Below are 19,926 nucleotides of genomic sequence, written 5' to 3' on the forward strand. Positions count from 1 at the left end.
GAGACTGAAGAAAAGGAAGAAATGGTAGAAAACAGCAGATGGGAGAGGGGAGTGAGAAAATGTGTGAGAAACAGCGCTGCAGTTGCCAAGGTCAGTGAAGGAGAGGAAGGATGTACTCCAGGTGCTAGAGCAGAAGTTCCCCTGCAGCCCATGGGTCCCACATGGAGCAGATCTCCATGCTGCAGCCTGTGGAGGAGCCCCCGGTGGAGCAGGTGGATGTGGCCTGGAGGAGGCTGCGGCCCATGGAGAGCCCCCGCAGGAGCAGGCCCCGGGCGGGAGCTGCAGCCCGTGGAGAGGAGCCCACACAGGAGCAGGGCGTCTGGGGGGAGCTGCCACCCACTCGTGGGGGCCCTGTGCTGGAGCAGTTTGCTCCTGGGGGATGGATGGACCCTTTGGTACAGAGCCGTGTAAGAGCAGTTCTTGAAGAGCTGCTGCTTGTGGGCAGCCCCTGCAGGCTCAGTTCAGGAAGGATGGCATCTTGTGGGAGGGACCCCACGTGGACCAGGGGAACAGAATGACCATGAAGGAGTGGCAGAGACAAAGCATTAGGGACTGACCACAGCCTCCAGTCCCTGTTCCCCTGTGCTGCTCAGGGAGAGGAGGTAGGAGAGGGTGGATGGGGAGAAGGTGGTTTTACGTTGCTCTTAGTTTTTTGCTCCTCTAGTCTGTTTATCAATAGGCAATAAATTATATTAATCTCTCTATGCTGAGTCTGTTTTGCCCATGACAGTAAATGGTGAGTGATCTCCCTGTCCTTATCTCAACTCATGAGTCTTTTTTCATCATATTTTCTCCTCCAGTTCTTTTGAGGAGGTGGGGGGGTGTGTGTGTGACAGAGTTACATGATGAAGCTTTGCTAGTCATCAGGTCAGAGACCACCACAGATTCTAGACAGACAACTTTATAATTTGAAAGAGATGCTAATTTGTACCCATTGAAATGGAAGTTAAAGTAAGTGAGCTGAGAATGTTCTCAGTCTTCATCAACTTTTAAGCAATATTTTTGAAAAATCCCCTAGCAGCATTTTTCCTGAAATGATTATGAATTCTGTGGACATATTGCTGCTTATAGCCAATCTTCTTAATTAAATCCTTCTCAAGTGCTTGTGGCATACCAAAATCCAGAAAAAATGTTGTGTTATAAAATGCAGGACTGCTTGCACGCATGCACATGTAGATCAGAATGGAAATTCAGAAGCCCCAGTAAAAAGAGTACTTGTAAAGGTAAGTGTAATGTTCAGAGAAGTATAACGATGACAACTGCCTTACACTGGCTCCTTTCAACAGCAAGTGACTATCCAACCACCACTGTAGAAAATTAGCTGCACCTTGTAATTTTACTCAGTCCTGCAATGACAGACCTCAGTGAGAACCTGCACTTATGTGAAAGCTAAAGGCTAAACTATGCAAAGATAATTTATAACAAGAGGTGACCTGGGGTCTGACTAATCATCTCGTTTCCTTCTCACATCTGCTCTGTAAATTCTAATAGTCAATAAATCAGTTAACTGCTAGATATGACTGGAAACTATACTATGTCCCCACACCAAGGGCATTAGGGTAGCCTACTTTCTCAGTTCTCAAAGAAATCTGCAGAGAAACAGATCCCTAATAAAAGTTGCAAGGGGCCCTGAGATCAGGTTGGTCCTGGCCAGGCTGTCCTGCAGGGCATCTGTGGGTGCCTCCCCACTGCCCCAGCAGGACTGGGTTGCTCTCATCCTCACTGGCTGGGAGCTGGTCCCAAGAACAAGCTCCAAGCAGGATGCTCTCGAAGCTCTTAAAATAGTAGGGTGTGTTCTCATACTAGTGTAATTTGCTTGAAGCATTTTGCTCCAGCACACCCAAACTTAGATAGCGTAGTAGCACAAAGAGTTCACCCACATAAAAAGCTCTCCCTCTGTAGTGGGGCATAAAAATGCAAAGATTGTCTGAGTTCATGGCCTAACAATAAAGCTCGTATAGCTCTTTTTTTTTGAAGTTGGTGCATAAGGGAAAACTTCTCAGTATGTTAAAGCGGTCCTTTAGATAAGGTTGGTAACAACTCCAAATTAGTATCTGGCTATGTAGTTGTATGAATTTATGGCAAGAATGTGCGGTTCCATTATGAGAAATGAATATTGATGTCTGTAGTATATAGAGACAAATTGAGCTCTAATGATTTCCTAATAAAGTAATTTGTTCATAGATCACAAGAGGATACAAGCAAGAAATTTTTAATGGTAAGGCCAAGGTAATTATTTTTCAGCATCTAATTACACCTATACAACTGATTTGGGCTACATTTGCTGAACTAAATGATGATATAGACTGTCCCACAGAGGTTCACATTCATCATTAAAAGCCAGTTCCCAGCCTTTGACAAGAGGGTAGAGCAGCTCCTGAGAGGTAGTTTAATATAATTAGGAGGATATTATGTTTACTATCTGCACACTGCGCTTGCTTTAGATTAAATTTGACAACTGGAGAAGTAGAGGGATATTTTTCCCAAAATTAGTCTTGTCATCTCAAACTTTGCCTGCAGTTTATTCTCTTCCCACCTATAACACGGAGCTAATGAGAAGGAAGAAGCCCATACAGGAGTCACAATAACAGTGTAGCCTTGGTGTTACTAGAGATCCATAGCGTCTTGTGTGTAAAGTTTGCTGAAACACACGGAAGTGCTAGTCTGGTGTATTTAAACACACAGATTGGTATTTTCAGTACACAGCACATTCTTCACAGAAATTTTTAAAAGTTTAATATTTTGTTTTGTGCATCTGTTGACAGGCTATTGAACAACAAACTTTGCCTTTAAGTTTGTTTCTGCTAATGCATCCAATTTGTGCTTCATAGTATGAAGAAGCCACTTAAGAGCAGCTTTTTAAGACCTGTTGGTTGCTTTTGCTGTCTGAATAGTCCACACACTTCCATGGTGCTGTTTTTGTTCTGAAAAGGGGTTCATATACCTTCCAATGAGAGGAAAAATGCCCTTGTGTACATGAGGGTAAATGCACTTTGAGAAATACTGAGTTTTTGCTCTCCATCCTGGAACATCAGACAGACAAATTTAACTATTCTGTTCTTTATTGCAATGTCTTGAGGGAAAAGGGCAGTGAAGGAGCCAGCAGATCTGACGCAGAGCGAGACAGAACAGAACTTTTCTTTGGAGTGGAACTCTTCAAGGCAAGGTGAACAGCAGGAGATGGGAAATTCAAGATAGTTTAATGACACCCAGCAAAGGGGCTTTCAGAAAAAAAAAAAAAAAAAAAAAAAAAAAAAAAAAAGTCATGCAGTTTTTTCACATCATCTTGAACACATGAAAGTTTCTGGAAGCCAAGGCAGCAAGATTCCCATGGGCCAAGTAAGAGCACTGACAAAGGAGATAAAAAGAGCATGGTCTGATGGGAATTTATTTAAATGAAAAGACTTCTTCAGTAAAACATCCACTTCTTATGTTCTCCCCATCTACTCTTTAGGGATCTATTTCCCACAAGGCACTCTGGTCTTTAAGCACATCTCCTCTGCATAGGAACAGATCCAGCCTCCTGCTTTAAAAGGAAGCACTCAGACTGGTCCTTCGGGGATGAAGTCCTGCTGGTGAGGTCTGCAAATCTTCTCTACCCTGCCACTTTTCCTCTGAGGAATCACATTGCAGCTGGTGGAAAGAAGAACAGTGTGTTTTTCTTGTTGAATTCAGCCAGCACCTTTGGTAGGTGGACAGTCCTGGCTTGGTTTGGCAATAGGCTCTTTCACCTTTTGCAGACTCCACTGGAATATGGTCCAACATCAAACCCAGATGCAGGTTTAGAGCTGGTCTTCCTACCAGCACCCTGTACAGAGCAGGTCTTCCTCCCAGTGCCAAGTGTCAGTCCCTCTTCTCACCCCCACTGGTTCATCTCTTCATCCCAGTCTGCAAAATAAATTTCTAGGTAGCTCCTGAGCTGCTGCTGCCTCATGAAGAATTCAGCTCCATCCCCAAATCAGCCTCACTTCCCACGATTATCTCCGTGAGGATTATCTGAAGAGATAGAGTCAGCACACATTAGAAATATGATTTCTAATTTAACAAGATTTTAAAACATTTATTTCCATTACTCAGTTCAGCATAATAAGCATGGTCTATCAACAATGAAGGACATTATGAGCTAGATATTAAAAGGAAAGGCTTTTCTACTCTCTATACAACTGGTACTGCAGGGTGACATTGTCACCCTGTGACACATTTTATCCTGTAATGCCATTAAGAACAGTATCAAAATACATTATTTGGTTTTCCAGTAGCAGTCACATAAATTAAAGATGCCCAGAAGCAGCTTACATTCATATCTAGCAGCTTTAAAAAATGATTTAATTTTGATTGCAAGTAGTATAACAATCTCCTTTGTGATAGAATTCTTTATTTGGTATTTTTTCTTCATTCTCCAGCCTCAACTTTTGTCAGGTACAAACACTAATAACCAATTTCTCTTTACCACCTTGATACCATCCAGAAAAAACAGAACATGGACAATTATTAGAACTTCTGCTTAGTTTTCCTGTATTTTCAATGCAAATTTGGATCTGTTCACTTAAGGAGGATATAGAATTGACTACCTTTACTGTTAACATTTCTTTCCATCCAGGAGAACTTCTTTCTGTTTCAGTGACGTGCCTAACACTCCTTATTTGCAAAGTGTGACTAAATATATAGTCATGTGACAAGTCTGCTATGAGTTTTTATGTGAGATGACCATCTTATCAAGTGAGCCAAAAAGAAAAAAATATATATATTTATTTTCCTAAGGTTAGTTAGACTGTATAGTAAAATCTTTATTTTAATTATTTTTGCATGTTGTTTTTTCCTGCGAGTAGCAGGAATAAACTTCCCTGCATCTCCAAATTCTCTGGTTAAAAATGGGTACATCTGTGACATCTTACTGATATGAAATCTGCATAAATACATGAGGCATCTCAACATTAAAATAAACAAGAAAACCCCAAATCTACAAGGAGTAATATATTTCAGTCATCATTAAAATGTTGGGTCAGAGATTGGTATATTTCTCCTTGTGGGAAGATCTAGATGATTTAGTTGCGCATATGTTATCAGACTTCTTAACATTCTGATTTATTTTCTTCATAAAATAAAAATTTCCTAGTTTAATTTTAATTTTGGAAATACCTTTATTGGCTATTCTTTGCTCAGTACACTACATCTCCCACAGCAAATGACATTCAGTCTCTGATTCAGGACACATCCAAGCAATTGCTCCTGCTTTGTCCTGCTTACAGAATTGATAGTGCCTGGGATGGATCTTTTGTTTTATCAAATGGATTTAGTAGCAGATTGGAAGATGACTGTTTAATGTGATAACACCTTCCAAGGTGTTGAAATTTGTCTTTATTTCATGTCAGTCACCCTTAGAACAGGGTCATCTGTGCTGTGGGTAACTTAAATACAAGGCTGCAAACAAAACACGAGCCTGTAGCCAGCCAATTAGTCCAACAGGGAAAAGCTCTGGACCACATCTCCTTTCAATCTGATCTTCCCATAACCTCACAAAGGCAGCGTTGGGCCAGCAGCCACTGCTTTCCCACCACAGCTGCAGGCTGGCAGGACTGACAGCCATTGTAGGCAGAAATCTGCTATTCACCTTCTCTTGAGCCCTTTTCCCTGGCACTGATGAACCCTGGGAATAAGCATGAGTTGGTGGCTCCCAGATGTATCTTTAAAGCAGACAAACCAAAAGACTCAGACAGTGATCAGAGAACAACTGATGTAAATCAATGTGCACTGATTTATAGCAGCTGGGGATTTGGCTCAGGAAGGCAAGCAGTCGTTGATGGTATTGTGAAGGTGAAACAGCAGACAGAGTGAGGCCCACCACATTTATTATGTACAATTCTGGGATGCGAGCACTGGTTTCCTCAGAGGGAAGCATCCTGGTCAGCCAGGTGCAAGTGCTGTCTGGAATTCATCAGCATCTGAAAGCTTACAGCCCTGTACTTCAGTGCTGTAAATCAAAGGCATGCACACTAATGTTGAAGAACGTTGTGTGTGTCAATTCATTAGTCAATGGAGTGGGAAAGATCAGCATATCAGTCATGAAGATATATGAAGTCTGCCTCTTAATGATGTTAGCTCGTAGGCAGATTGTGATGGAACCTTTGTGGCCTGATGACTGTGTTTAATATGTGTAATCCATACCTCAATAAATCTGTGGCTGGCAAGAGAGCACAGCCGCTTTGTTCAGTTTATGGAAAGAAGCACACTAAGCACTGTGGGCAGCATTAACATTTAACAATGTTAGGCTTGAATATAGAGACTCTTTTTACTGGAACCAAATTAAAAAATAATAATTACCCAATGAAAACAGTCAGTATGGGTTTTTTCTGCTTTCCAGGGCAGGGTAGACACCCATCCGATCCCATTATTGTTGCAGTCACGTCAGTGTCTGTAGGACTTGGATATTCCACGGACAGTGTGCAGGATTAATCAGGCTGGAGTTTGTCCCTGCTCAAGGTGGAGCAGCTCAAAGTGCAGGCAGGGACTGACTAGCATCAATAATGTCATACTGACACATTGCTGAACAGAAAACAAACAAACAAAGAAAAAATATAGCACAATACAGATTTTGTATCTGTTCATTCACTGTTCATTCCAGAAATGTATACTAGAGAGAAAAAAAATAAATAAATAAATAAAAGCCTGGCAGAAAAATTACTTATTTTTAAATAACTATTCTTCAATGTTTTAAGGACCCTAACAGGTGCCAGATCCTCAAATGAAGTGAATGGACTCTGCCAAGGTAAATGAGACAGCACCAGCATGTACCAACAGAGGACCTGGCCCTGTTAAGTGCTCTACTTTCATTCTACTGTGGTTTGTCACTGCAATAATGTGAGGAGCTCTGATTTACCTTTGCTTCATTCTGTTCCCACATGAAAACGTAGGAATCTCATTCCAGTTTTTAGAGGGCATGTGAGTTCAGGAACAGCTGTCTGATAAAGCAGCAATAGCAGGTGGCAGCAGCTTACCCACCCACGCAAACTATCTTCAGTGACTGGAGAGACAAACAAATTGCTCCACAGCTAGGACAACAACAGCACATACAGGAGTTAAACTGAATGCAAGAATGAATTGCAAGTGTTCTTTTAATTACTGTATCATAAACTGGGAGCCCTGGTTCTGTTTTGCAAACAAACAGCAGTGAAATAGCTGGAATACTTGGGCCTGAGCATGAACGGCTCATTAAGATTGACAGAGGAGACCATACGTTTCAGAGAGTGTGTTGTGAATTTTTGGTAGTCTCAGAAAAGTGCATGACATTTGGTTCAAAGTTATAAGAATTTTTCATATCCTTACAGATGTTAGCTTTTTTTTTTGTAAACAAAGATGAAAGCAATCAGGCCACCAGAAAAACTAATCTGGTGCACTACTGAGTACTGGCTTAATCTTGCTCCTGGACACATATTGAACCTGGAAGATTTTTTTTGGTTGAACTGCAGAAAGTGTTAAAATATTTCTGTGAATATGAGGTAAGCTGACTGAACTTCAGAGCATATGAAAACTCCAGATAAAGGTATGGAGACTTAGCTGACAGCACTGAAACAAGCTTATCAGCTTCTGAAGGTGTTAGCAGTAATTTTAAATACTGCCATTTGAGTGACATGGAACACAGAGCTGTACTTTAAAATCTGGATAAGAAATATGCTTATAGAGCAGTGCCTTTAAAAAAAAAAAACAAAAACAAACAAAAAAAAAACACTTTTTATGTGTCCTTTGTTATAATCAGATACTATATTTTTCATACATATGTTTGTATATATTCATGACAAAGAAAAATGAAACCCAAAACTTCTCAAATGTTTAACAGCATGTATAGAAAGCTAAATCCCACCTGGAAAAAAATACCTGCTGTTTATCAATATTTTTGCCTGGTAGCTGCAGTTTATGATGCTTATCCTTCATTTCCTGTTCTAAATTGCAGGACAGATTATGTCCATCCAGCATTTGACACATTTTTTTACCTTACAAGTATCTACCTTTATTCAGGTGACATTATTCCTTTAAATCACACTTGTATCAGTGTGAGGAATTAAGTTTGCAGCTAAATTTATATCTGCTTTGTGTCAAAGCAGCCTCATTGATCATGCAATCAGGGGGAAGTGCTGTTACAGAAAAGGTTGGCCACCCCTGATTTTATGTACATTCTTCAAGGCGGGATCATTAGAAAACAACAGATCAGTGGCTGGAGGACTTCATTCAACTGACATTCATTTGGGTTTGGATAGGGAAGTTTTGTGCTGGCAAAACACTGAGGTATATACAAAGAATACTTACCATTTTGAGAAGAGAGAAAGGCAGAAAGCTTAGACAAAAATCTTTCTTGCAACAGAGAAGGCGCTTAGTTTCTGTGAAGAAATGAAGACAGTGATTTACTTAGGCTTATTTATCATTTTCCAGATCTATATGTCACCGGTACTGTTTGAAGCAGAAAAATTGTTTTAGATATTTCTCTGTAAAATCCCTGTCATTTTACACCATAAGAACAGAGCTATTTTGAGTCAGAGCAAAAGCTGATCTATCCCAGTATCCTCTTTTGACAGAGGACAATATTGGATACTTGGAAAAAAGTTTTGGAACATACAGTAATGCTTATTATCTTAATCACCAGTGATCTACAGCTCAGAGACTTTCTCAACTACTGTTTTCTGCTTGTTTTTAACACTTGCTGGACAAGTTTCTTACATCTTGACTTTACCTAATGCTACCTAATTACCATGTCGGTAGAACTGCATTTGGCATCCTGACCACGCCATGACAATGATTTCCATAGTTTGATGCATTTTGTCTCCTCTGAACCTGACATGGGGTTGTTTCATTCCTTTGTGTTTTTTATGCTCCCATATTCACCTTTTCCAGAGTACCCCAGAGAAATGTATATATGAAGCTTTTTGGCAAGGACAGTGGACTAACTCATGGAAAATCTCAGGGATGCAGAAGGTTTTAGCATAGGAAAGCTGAATCAAGGGCTCTCATGGTGCAAGGTATTCCCCCAGAATAAGTCTTGGAGTGTAAGACCAAGAAGTCTGCACAGAAAAAAAAAAGAAGAGCCAAAACCCCATGAATTCTGTGTCTGCACCAAACATTCAAGTGTAGTGAATGCTGGGGGTGGGTGGGGGGGGAGGGTGGTTACCAGGGCTGTGACAAATGGTGATGGAATTTGGAAGACTTCCAAAGGAAATGCTAGTACAGGATAATATACACATACTTAAGATGTACTCACAGTTCTGGTTTTGGGCAAACCTCTTTTTGCTGCAGGTGCATGGTTGGTGATCAGAAAGTTAATGCAGCAAAGCACCTCTTATTATCTTTGGCTCTCTTTTGCTAACTGGCTGTCATTCAGAGAATAGGAAGCTCAACACTGTGTGGAGAATTGTCCTCTCCACCTGTCAGTGATTAATTTCATATATTCAGCCATCAGGGACACTGTAGGAGATTCTGGTTATTTTTCTTTCCTGTCTCAAACCAGAATTTACTCTCTGTACTTCATATTCACTTCTAAATAAATTTTCATAGTTTTGGGTAAAAAAGCCTTATTATTTTTCTACTGTTTAATAATGTTTTGGAATTAAAGTTATTTGCATTCATTGCATTTGAACCAATTTATGGTTTTAATTTTTCAAATGTGTTGTTAATCATATCAACACAAATAATATTTGAGCAAGGTTCAGAATCTTTTTTCCCTCCTTTAAATGAAAAATGAGGCATATATTCTTTTCTCCTCTCCCCAGTGATGTGAACATGGATTTCTTATGCTTTTGACTGGCCAAGCAAGACCAGGTCTAAGAATCAAATTGATGATGTTCCTCCTTTAGTCCACAGTACGAGGTGGGCAACACTTAATAACAACTCCTCCTCTGACAGTTCTTTGATGTTCCAGGCATTGAGAGGAACATCTCTGTTGACCTTGGTACAACTCAGGAAATCCTCCAGGATCCTTAGGAAATCCCAGTTCTGAGAAACCAGCCACAATGTGTTGCAGGTAAACAAATCTTTCTGCTGTTTCCAACCCTGAAGTTCCCTGTGTTGATCAGAGGCTTTAGCTTAATTTGTTTTTTAAGAGACTGTGGCTCTAACAGGATTTGTAAAAGAGCAAGGTAATGGGGAGTAAGGGAAACTGCTAAGACAAAGGTGGCTAAGATCCAAAACATAATTGGATCTGAACAGAACAATGTTATTGGTGAGAAAGTAGCTAGAGAGGAAGAGCAAGAGGTAATTTACCTGCTAACTGAGAGCTGAGCAAGAGGAGAGGAAAATAGGAATTCAGATGGAGAAACTGGCAGAAAAACTAGCATCCAAAAGGTGTGGGAGGAAGGAGAAATTGAAGTGAAAAGGTATTAGGAACCCAGTGTACTAGAAGTGGCTTTATTGGTGGAGTAGCAGGGACTTGAATGTATGGGGCATGGGGCAGAAGTGAGGGGAGAACACAGGGCAGAAAGGACTGTAGAAGAGTGTTAGAAGGGGAAGTCTGTCTTTGAAGGAATAGGAAGACAAGCAAGGAAACAAACATTGAGAAAATGCTGGTAGAAGGCATGGAAATTCAGAGATGTTGGTATTTTACCCAGAACCAGTGTTTCATAGGGAGGAGGATAAAATACCCAAAGCTTTGGCAGCATAAAAGCTAAATGCCTGCAAATTGCTAAGGATCAGTGCCCTAAGAGAAAGGCCTTATGACAATGTCTGCTACAAGCATTGCTCTAGAGAACAGGGTAACTGATATCTTAAACATCTACTTATAATATGTGGAAAATGCAGCATTTTATCATGGGGGACTTCCATCTGAGTGTCTTGTACTGCTAGTCTCATGCTGCCAATAATAAAAGGTCCTTGGAATTTTTAAATGTTATAGATGACAGTTGCTTAAATCAAAAATTGCTGCACCCAGCTCAGGGGACTTTTATATTAGACTACATCTTGAAATAGAAAGAAGGATTGATTGGTAGACCAAGTTTGTTGGTAACATCTGTGCAAAGAGATCTCTAACTTAACATTCATTATGGGCAAACAGAATAAAGCTCATACTGGTAATAAACACATTTGAATTTTTAGCTTGAAAAAAACCAAATCTCACAAAATGTTCATTAAAACATGAGTATTAACTGGGAACATTCAAGAATGTTCTATTACATATAGACAAAACAGTCCTGCAAATAAGGAAGGAGTAAGCTGCCTAGAGGAAAAAAAAAAAAAAAAAAAAAAAAAAAAAAAAAAAAAAAAAGGAATAATAATAATAATAAAAAATAAAATTGTCAAATTTCTTTTTTTTTTCTTTCTATTTATGCAGTGTCACGTATACATCAGAAATTGAGTATTACAGAAAACTGGAAAGGAAAGTCAAATGACAAAATTGTAGCAACAGAATGAAGAAGAAGAAATTCCTGTACACAGTTCTTCATGATCTTTGTGACAATGGCATGATCTCATTACTAGAAAAATTTGGTAGAATTTGAATGTGCAAAAAAGACTAAACATAATTATATTTCTCTACATTTGGGGAAACATCCAGGTGATGCAGTCATATATGAGCACAAAATATTTTCAATTCTAACAGCAACTAAGGTTAAACAGCAGATAGAAATAATTAATCGGCAGGACTCGGTATTTTGCATCTGAGAGTGTAGGAAGAGATGGCCAAGAAATTTTCTGACCCTGTAGAGCTGAATTGTCAATATTTTTCTATGTGAAAAGCTCTGGACAAATTATATGGTGTAGGTTTTTAAATACTGTATGAAACAATTCACCCATTTAATTTTGCACCTTGTAACTGCTATTGAAAGTTAACTCTATAGCACAGTATTGTTCTGGTTTTCATCTGTTCCCTGCTTCCAGTAAGAGTCTCTGAAATGCAATTGAGAGAAAGAACTATCAGGAACCCTTTGGAAATGTCTGTCAATCTGGGTGTCTATGCTAACAAAATGCCACAGCAAGAAACTTGGTTTTACTTATGAGGCTGGTAAAGAAATATTTGTTTGATGTTGAGCAGTTCTGGATGGTGAGAAATTTTGATGACTTGATGGCCAGCTGGGAGGGGTGTCTCCCATGGGTTCCAGTGGCCATTTTCTGGCCAATGCAGAAAACAGACCACATACAGATCAAGGGAGAGCCTAGATTTCTGAGAACGCATGTACTCAGTCTTTCAAAAGTATCCAGGTAAAAATGAAATTGAGTGAGAGACTAATATCAAGTTTTTTTTGGATTTTTGCAATCCAAGGAAGAAAAAAAAAAAAAGGTATTAGAAAACTTATAAAGAAATGGGTTTTTTTTGTTTGTTTGTTTGTGTGTGTGTATGTGTGTGTACACAGGAATAGGGCTTTTAGGAAGTTTGTCTTTCTAATACTGGAAAGTCTGGGGATCCTGGTAGTTAAACTGCAGTACAAGCAACATGGATACAGTGAGTGAGGAAGTTTTATTATTTGGCACTGTGCAACCTATACTAGAAAACTGTGTCTGTGCCCAGACAATTGTGGTTTGGGAGAAAGTTCTGGGGATTATTAAAGCACTAGAAAGCATGACTCATAGTTCAGGGTTCTCAGGTGATTTATTTTAAGGAAAGACTAATGTGGGAATTGTCCTTAGAGGATGGAAGGCTCTGTGCTCTTCATCAAAAAGCATAGCAAGGTCTAGTAGTTGGAAGCAAGAAGTAAAAAAGCTCTCTAAATTATAATGAATCAATTTACCTGTGTTTGCTTGTGGATTCTATATTAATAGAAAGATTCAAAATTAAGCCTGGATCTTCTTCTAAAAGATGTGTTCTGAAATACAGGCATATTTCATGGTCCCATGCTTTTGAAGAAAAGAGCTCACATTAGGTGCACATACTGGTTCCTTTTGTCTTGCAATTGATTCAAAGTTCTTACACATGGGATTGCTGTGACAAAAGAAGCAGCAGAGGAAGATATCAGTCCTTTCCAGTGAATGGATTTTATTTATCCAAATGGTCAAGAGAAGAAAAAATGATGGGGTTTTCAGGTTAAGAAACAAGAAACATAATTTAAAGAAGGCAGAAGAGGGTAGGACATAAGCATAGAGAGAAGTAACACTAATTTTTTGAGCTTGTATCATTGATAGGAGTGTGAAGTGCTAGACTGGATATTGAAAAGGAAATCTTGATAAATCCAATGTTTGTTATTGAACCCCAAAATGCAATTAGGAGAGGTGATATTCTGTTAGCTCTGACAGGATGCCAGGCAGAGGGCTGCAGGCTGAAAGCTGGGGGAAAGAAGTCAGACAGTTTCTATGATTGCAGGCCAGGGTTGGTATTTAAACAGGTGTAAGTTGAAATGACTGACCCTGTGAAGGTAACAGGAGACGGACACTGTGCCCTGAGAGCTCAAGCAGAGCCAGAAGAGCTCTACACTTGTCTGGAGCACCCGTCCCTGGAGAAGAGGGATTTAGGACGTAGAAGCAATGTGATTCTCTCTGCAACATATCTGAGGTTCTAAGAAAGATGTCAGAGACAATGGCAAGGAGAAAGATGGATACAGGGTTTTAAAATGTTGCTATTTTTAGGGCAAGTAATGCAAAACCTTGTCTAAGGCTGATGGGAAATGGCTAGATCACTGAAAGGAGCTGAGAACAAGTGAAAGTGAGGCACTATGACAAAGAGCAGGGGAAATCAGCTCACTGAGGGAATGAGGGTTATGGATGTATTTCTCCTAGGTGGAGATTAATGAGGACTTTGGGTTAGAGTTTGAAACTATTACAACAAGTGACTAAGAAACAGCAGAGGTAAGAGTTTGAGAGGGAGGAAGGGAGGAAGATTTGTGTCTCAGGCAGGCAGGCTGCTAGCACATTTTTACAAATGACACCTGCTCTGAGCAAGAATGTTCCAGGGGGTTATATTTCAGCCCAATCCATTCTTTTTTAAAAAATGCATAATTTATTCCTATAAAGGGGACACACTGATCTGATTTAATTAGGCTAATTAGAGGTCTATGTCAAATACAGGAGTGAAGCATGTGGAGGTGGGTAGAAGGCGTAGGCATGAAAAGATCAGGGAAAAGTCCTTGTAAGCAGCATTAGTTTTCAGTCAGAAGCAAATGACAGGAATCTGGGCAATACAGAATGTGAAAACCTGGGTGCTACAGAAATCTTGCACAGCTGGGTGCTAAGGTACTCAGTTTAAAGCCTGAGGTAGACTGAACCATGGGAAACCAATGGTTTTGCTTGAATATAAGACTGCAGATGTACATGGGAGGGGATGGATTTCCAGAGATGTGTATGTCTTTCTATTATTTCAAGGTCTTTTGGAAATGGCCTTTGGCAGTATTTTTAGAGCTGAGGACAGTGAAGTGGAAAAGATGATAATACAGAAACAGGAAGGGGGAGCCAAAAAGAAAAGGGATTCAGGGGTGCTGGTCATGTGATGCAGAGGATGGAGTCATAAAATGAAGTGAAATGAAATAAAAGAAGTTTAATATTGGAGACAGAGCCACTGGAAGCCATAAGGAGATGATAAAGCAGAAATTACTGGATTATCTATGGTCCCTGAAGGATCAGAACAGTGCTGGGGAACAAGAAGCCCATAAAGAGAGTTAGCAGGACAGCAGGGCAGGGTTTCTTATTCTCAGTAGTTCCAGGCAGGGGATCTGTCCTTTGTTTGAGAGGGAGAGCAAGACGCTGGAACAAGCTGAGTGTCTCAAGTACATGACAGGAGTGATTTAAGGTAAGTTTCTATCACCACTGAAAATAACAATTGAACTAAATCCAAGATACTGACCTCTGCAAAGGTATTTACTGCATCCTGATGAAGACTGATAATGTAGCTATAAATATAGCAAGTATCTGGAAATTCACAGTTGAGAAATACCAAGAGCCCTTGAGGCTTTTCCTCCCTCACAGTGGGTAACGTATTTCAGTGAAATGTGAGAACAAAAAGATGATAGCCCAAAAAGATTTATCCTCTTACTTGGGCCCTGTGTTGCATATTGAGCTTGGATTCACTTCAGCCAACATTTCTGTGATATAATGTTTCTTTGTAAAAAGAACTTTACCAAGGAGATTCAAATAGAAAATTATGCAATCAATATATCTGGCTTTAAAAAGCAATGAAATAGTTAACTTGCTTTTAAAAATGTTAATTTTTAGCTGTTCTGAAGAATAAAGGGACAGGAAACTCTTTATCATTTTCATTAAATCATTCCTAAACTAAAACATTGTAGGCTGACAGCCAAAGTGATCACCTTACTCTCTTGAGATGAGCAACTTTTTGCCATGTTTAATGAACAGGGAAGTTCAGCTATGGTGAAGTCCTGAGAGGGACTGAAAAAGGAGGGTGGGTTTAAAGCACAAGGCTTTACACCCAAGCAAAATACTGTTTGTGTCCATACTAGGAGCTGGAATAGAAGACAAATGGAAGACAAATGGAAAATGCTGCCAGCCTCTCCCTTTTATTTTTTTTTTTTTTGGGGGGGGGGAAGATTTGAATGAGCAGTCATAGAAATAGGCTCCCAATCCTATTGCACTGCAACCCTGCAACTCGCTTTCCAAGAGCATTTAAACACCTGGACTTTCCTTGCGAAAATGGTCATCCTAAACATATTTTTAGTGCCTTCCTCATCCTCCCCCCAAAATCACAGCCAAAGTATATTTTGAATTATATTCTTGTTCTGAAAGGCATTAATAGGCATAGTCAAGAGGGTTTTGGTCTGTAGAATATCGACAGATTTGAAGCAGACAGGTGTGCTAAGCACACAGGCTGGTGTGCTTAGCACACCACAAAGACGGGTGTGCTAATAACCCAGGCTGTGAGGAAGGATGAATTAAGGTTTGTAGTTTGATAACTGGAAATAATAGAAGCCTGTGTTCTAGTAGTTTGCGTGGCACAGAAGCTAAATCATCTAAGCTATTTGTAAGCACGAAGGCTAAAAGATTTATTGGGCAGACTATGCAGAAGGTGATGGGAAGGACAAAAGAGGCTGTAATGTCTTTCAGAGAACCAGCATAGCCCTAAGGTGTGGAAAGAAATCCTGAATAAATGGCTTGACAGGCTTGGAAGTTTAACATACACACCCTTTTCCTCTAAGCAGCAGAACTTAGTGTGGATTCCTCAACACAACCTGAATTGCTACTATTGCTACTATTGCTATCCAATGCGCAGTTGAAGCTGTCCAATACCAAACTAGCAACTGTTTATTCACTTACTTAGATTAGGTACTACATGAATTACACATTTGGGGCATGTTTCACTGCTGAAAAATTAATGAAAAATTTTCAATGAAAAATTATTATTAAGAAATTTTATTAAAAGAGTAATGTAATGTATCCATTTCATGAATAATGTTAAAATATAACAATATAATGTTTAATTGTTTCATAATTTTTCTTATTAAACTTCTGAGTAAGTAGATGAAGTTTATATGCAATATAAACTTTATGCAATGTGCATCACTGGTGAATCAGCACTTCAGTTGAGACTTAAAATATTGAAATATTTAGGACAAAAATAACTACATGCTTACTGTAGTTAATATAAATACAATGCTGACAGTATTCTTCTGATTTTGCCATTACTGAAAGGACATCTGAAAGTTGTTGAAACAAATTTAAGGCAATGTGGGGAGATGGGATTGTGAAAGATATTCATACTTTGAAAGTTCCTTGCCATTGGGGTTTCAATGGAAATTTTCTCTCCATCAATTTAAGCTAATATCTCTTTCTTGTGTAAGACAGAAGGACATCAGTGTTGCTGAGTGTGTGTGGCACAGTGCCGTGAGGACCAGATAAGCTCTTCAAGAGAAGTAAACAAATGATTTGCTGAAGTATGCACACATGAGCATTATCATCCTTAAAAGCTGCATTAGATTTTCAAATGTATCATTTTGCTTGCTGTATCAGTGCTTGGCAGTCTGTAAAAGTCGTTAGAGAAAATCTCTACATTAGGAAGGGGGAACAAAGAGACTGGCAAAATTTTGAATATCAGTGTACTTCCTTTGATTAAAAAGCTGGGCTAATTCTGGGAGAAAAACAAAGCTTAGTTTGCCTTCTAAATGGAACACATTTAAATGTACAAAATTGATAGAATTTGAAAAAAAAATGTATACAATAATCCTTTATATAAATTTATAATATATTTTAACAATTTTACTTGTTTGATTTCTTTGTAAATGAACTCCAAATTTGATATGGTAACTTTATTCACAATGAAAACATAAAGAAAGAGTGAAGAATTCAGAAATACAGGACTTATTACAGATTTCATCCTTGGATAGTTTTATCTCAAACAGCATCATTTGTTTTCTACTCATTTTCATTTCATGCCTAGCCAGAATGAGACAGATTGGGCTCTGCCTTTATGCTTTTACTGACAGCCCCAAGCCTGCAGCACAGATAGACTGCTGGTCCCTGGGTAACAAGTTTTTAGATTGGGGCCAGAGGTGTTGGGTCTTTAGAGCACAAAATGAAACACAGTTCCTTAGTCAGCATTTTGAAGCATGGAGAGGGAGGTGGGGATGGAGGAAAAATTGGATTTGAGTGTATCTTTATTTTTGGAAGGAAGCAATTTTTTGAGGTTTTTAATCATTGCCATTTGGCTTAACGTGGCTGATTCTTCATAAGGTTCTTTATGTGTTCCTTAAGGCAAAGGAGTGGATGATGCTTTAAAAGATGAAGTGAAAATTATTTATTTCCTGCATGCCCAAAATTGTTTGGAACGAGCAGAAAACCTCCATTGGATGTCTTGCGTGAGGATGGAGATGAGCCACTGGGCTTCCTGCCTGGGTAGACGTAACTTGTGAAGATGGACACTGGATGTGTCTGGAGTAGAAGCTGGACGTGATTAGCCCTGTGTAGGCATAAATAGCACCTTAGTGCTAACCTTAGCATTTCTAATTGCTCTTCAGACTTTCTGAAGCCATTAAATGAGACTATCCTTAGCACAGTATATGATACGCAGCACATATACTACAGGCCAGACTGCATCTTGGCCATTTGTGTGCCACTTTGAATGTTATTAAAAAATGAGGGCAAATCTCCAGCTACCTGGTCACTCTCTCTCTCACACACACACACCCCAAACCAAACAGCAACAACAACAACAACAACAACAAAACAGGCAGGGAAAGGTCTTGCCAGTTCTTAGACATACAGGCCACTTCCATGGCAGGCCACTTCCATGTCAGGCCACTTCCAGTTCTCCTTGACTTTTGGGCTGAGGGACAGCTACTGTGCTCCTGATGCCAGTCTGCATTTCACCCTGCACATTTTCCAGTATCTGGCAGTAGGTCCTGAGAAGAGGATGCCTTAATTCCTTCCAAAGGCTATCATCAAAACTGAAAGGTACTTTCTAGTGCACCGTTGAGCATCGCTTGTGTTTCCCTTACTTGTGCCAGGACTCCTCGCTGCTCTTACCAGCCACAGACTTGCTGAAGAGAAGGGGAAAAGCCTGTGTAGAAGTTGAGGTTGTATAATGACACTGGAGCATGTTACATAAACCTCGGTACAAAGAACTTGTTAAAATGTACCCAAAGGGTAGAAAAATATTCCAGATCATTTATTCAGAGCTTGTTTCATGATCACGATCATGTTTTTTTTTTTTTTAAACCTCTGGCAATATTTGAATTTGATTATACTAGAGCTAAAATTTCACTCCCGTTTATGGCTCGTCCTTGTTTCACACACTGCAAAGCTCGTCTTTGTGTTTTCCATAGTACACATAAGCAGGGATGACATGATCACTGTGCCAGACAGCTATGCTCCTTCAGAGAAGGGACAAGACCATGCACAGTAGCCTTTTGCCTAGTGGTGTGATAGCAAGGGTGATTAATCCTTTCTCACTGGGTATGTAAGATTTTATTTCTGTAGCCATGTGGCTGCCTGACAATGCACAAAAGCAGAGCAAGTTGCACTTATGAACATACTTGCTACTGCTATTTCCCATGCACATACATGTTTCAGGCACCCACCCTGTGTTGCGTGTGCTTTGCAGACACCTTCATCCCTGAGCTGAGCAGGATTTGCTGGGCTCCTGAAGGCACTGATAAGAGCCTGCTACGTTTGGGCACTGGACCGAACAAGCGGAGAGGAGCTACTTTCAGCAGGCTGCGTTAGGAGGATGCTAGTGACACCTAGCGTTTAAAAATAAAACAAACACAAAAAGCACATAAAAATGCCAGCAAGCCCGGCGGGTTCCCTTGCAGAGCTGCGGACGGCAGGTAGCAAGGCCCTCGGGACATGGGGACAAGGAGCAGGGGACAGCGGGTCCGGACAGCATCCCTGCTCCCCTGGTCCACCCCAAAATGGATCTCAGCCCATCTGCTCGAGCAGAGAAAGTGTTTGGGAATCAATCACCCCAGAGAGCGAACAAGCAGCTTTGAAGGGGTGCTTGCAAGGTGATGGCAGCCTTGTGTTCCTCTCTGTTTGCATCCTTCGTTCTTGTCTGCACTTTGCTAGCTAATAAACTGGCAGAATATTTTCACTTTGTACTATTGTGCATACACTGAAATGCAATCTGGTAACTGATACCCTCTCTGTGTACAGGTATCTAAACTAATTGCAGGCGGAAGGATATAAGAGATGATGCACTGTAGCTTAATTTTAACAAGGAAGAAAAAACAGTCTCTGCAAACAGGATTACAATAAATTCTGAAATAAAATTCTAGCACATCAAGGAGCTCAAAGCTGGTGACACACTGCCCAGATTCAAGGGAAGGGGAAAGAATATTCCAAGGGCATTTGATATCACATAGCAACAACAGTTGTAAGTTGATGAATTCAATGTTCCTACAAGTAACCCTGGCAGTCAAGCAGCTCTTGCAATTTTTTTTTTTTTTTTTTTAACGTTTGATTTGTTAAAATTATTTTTTCTAAAAATAAGGATAAAATGGGTTGTGAGATCATAAACTGTATAAAAACGGATGTATGCTTAATGTTGTGCAACAGTTAAAGAAGTTAGCATATGAATAA

This window comes from Aythya fuligula, chromosome 2 (genome assembly GCF_009819795.1).
Source record: "Aythya fuligula isolate bAytFul2 chromosome 2, bAytFul2.pri, whole genome shotgun sequence".
NCBI lineage: Eukaryota > Metazoa > Chordata > Aves > Anseriformes > Anatidae > Aythya > Aythya fuligula.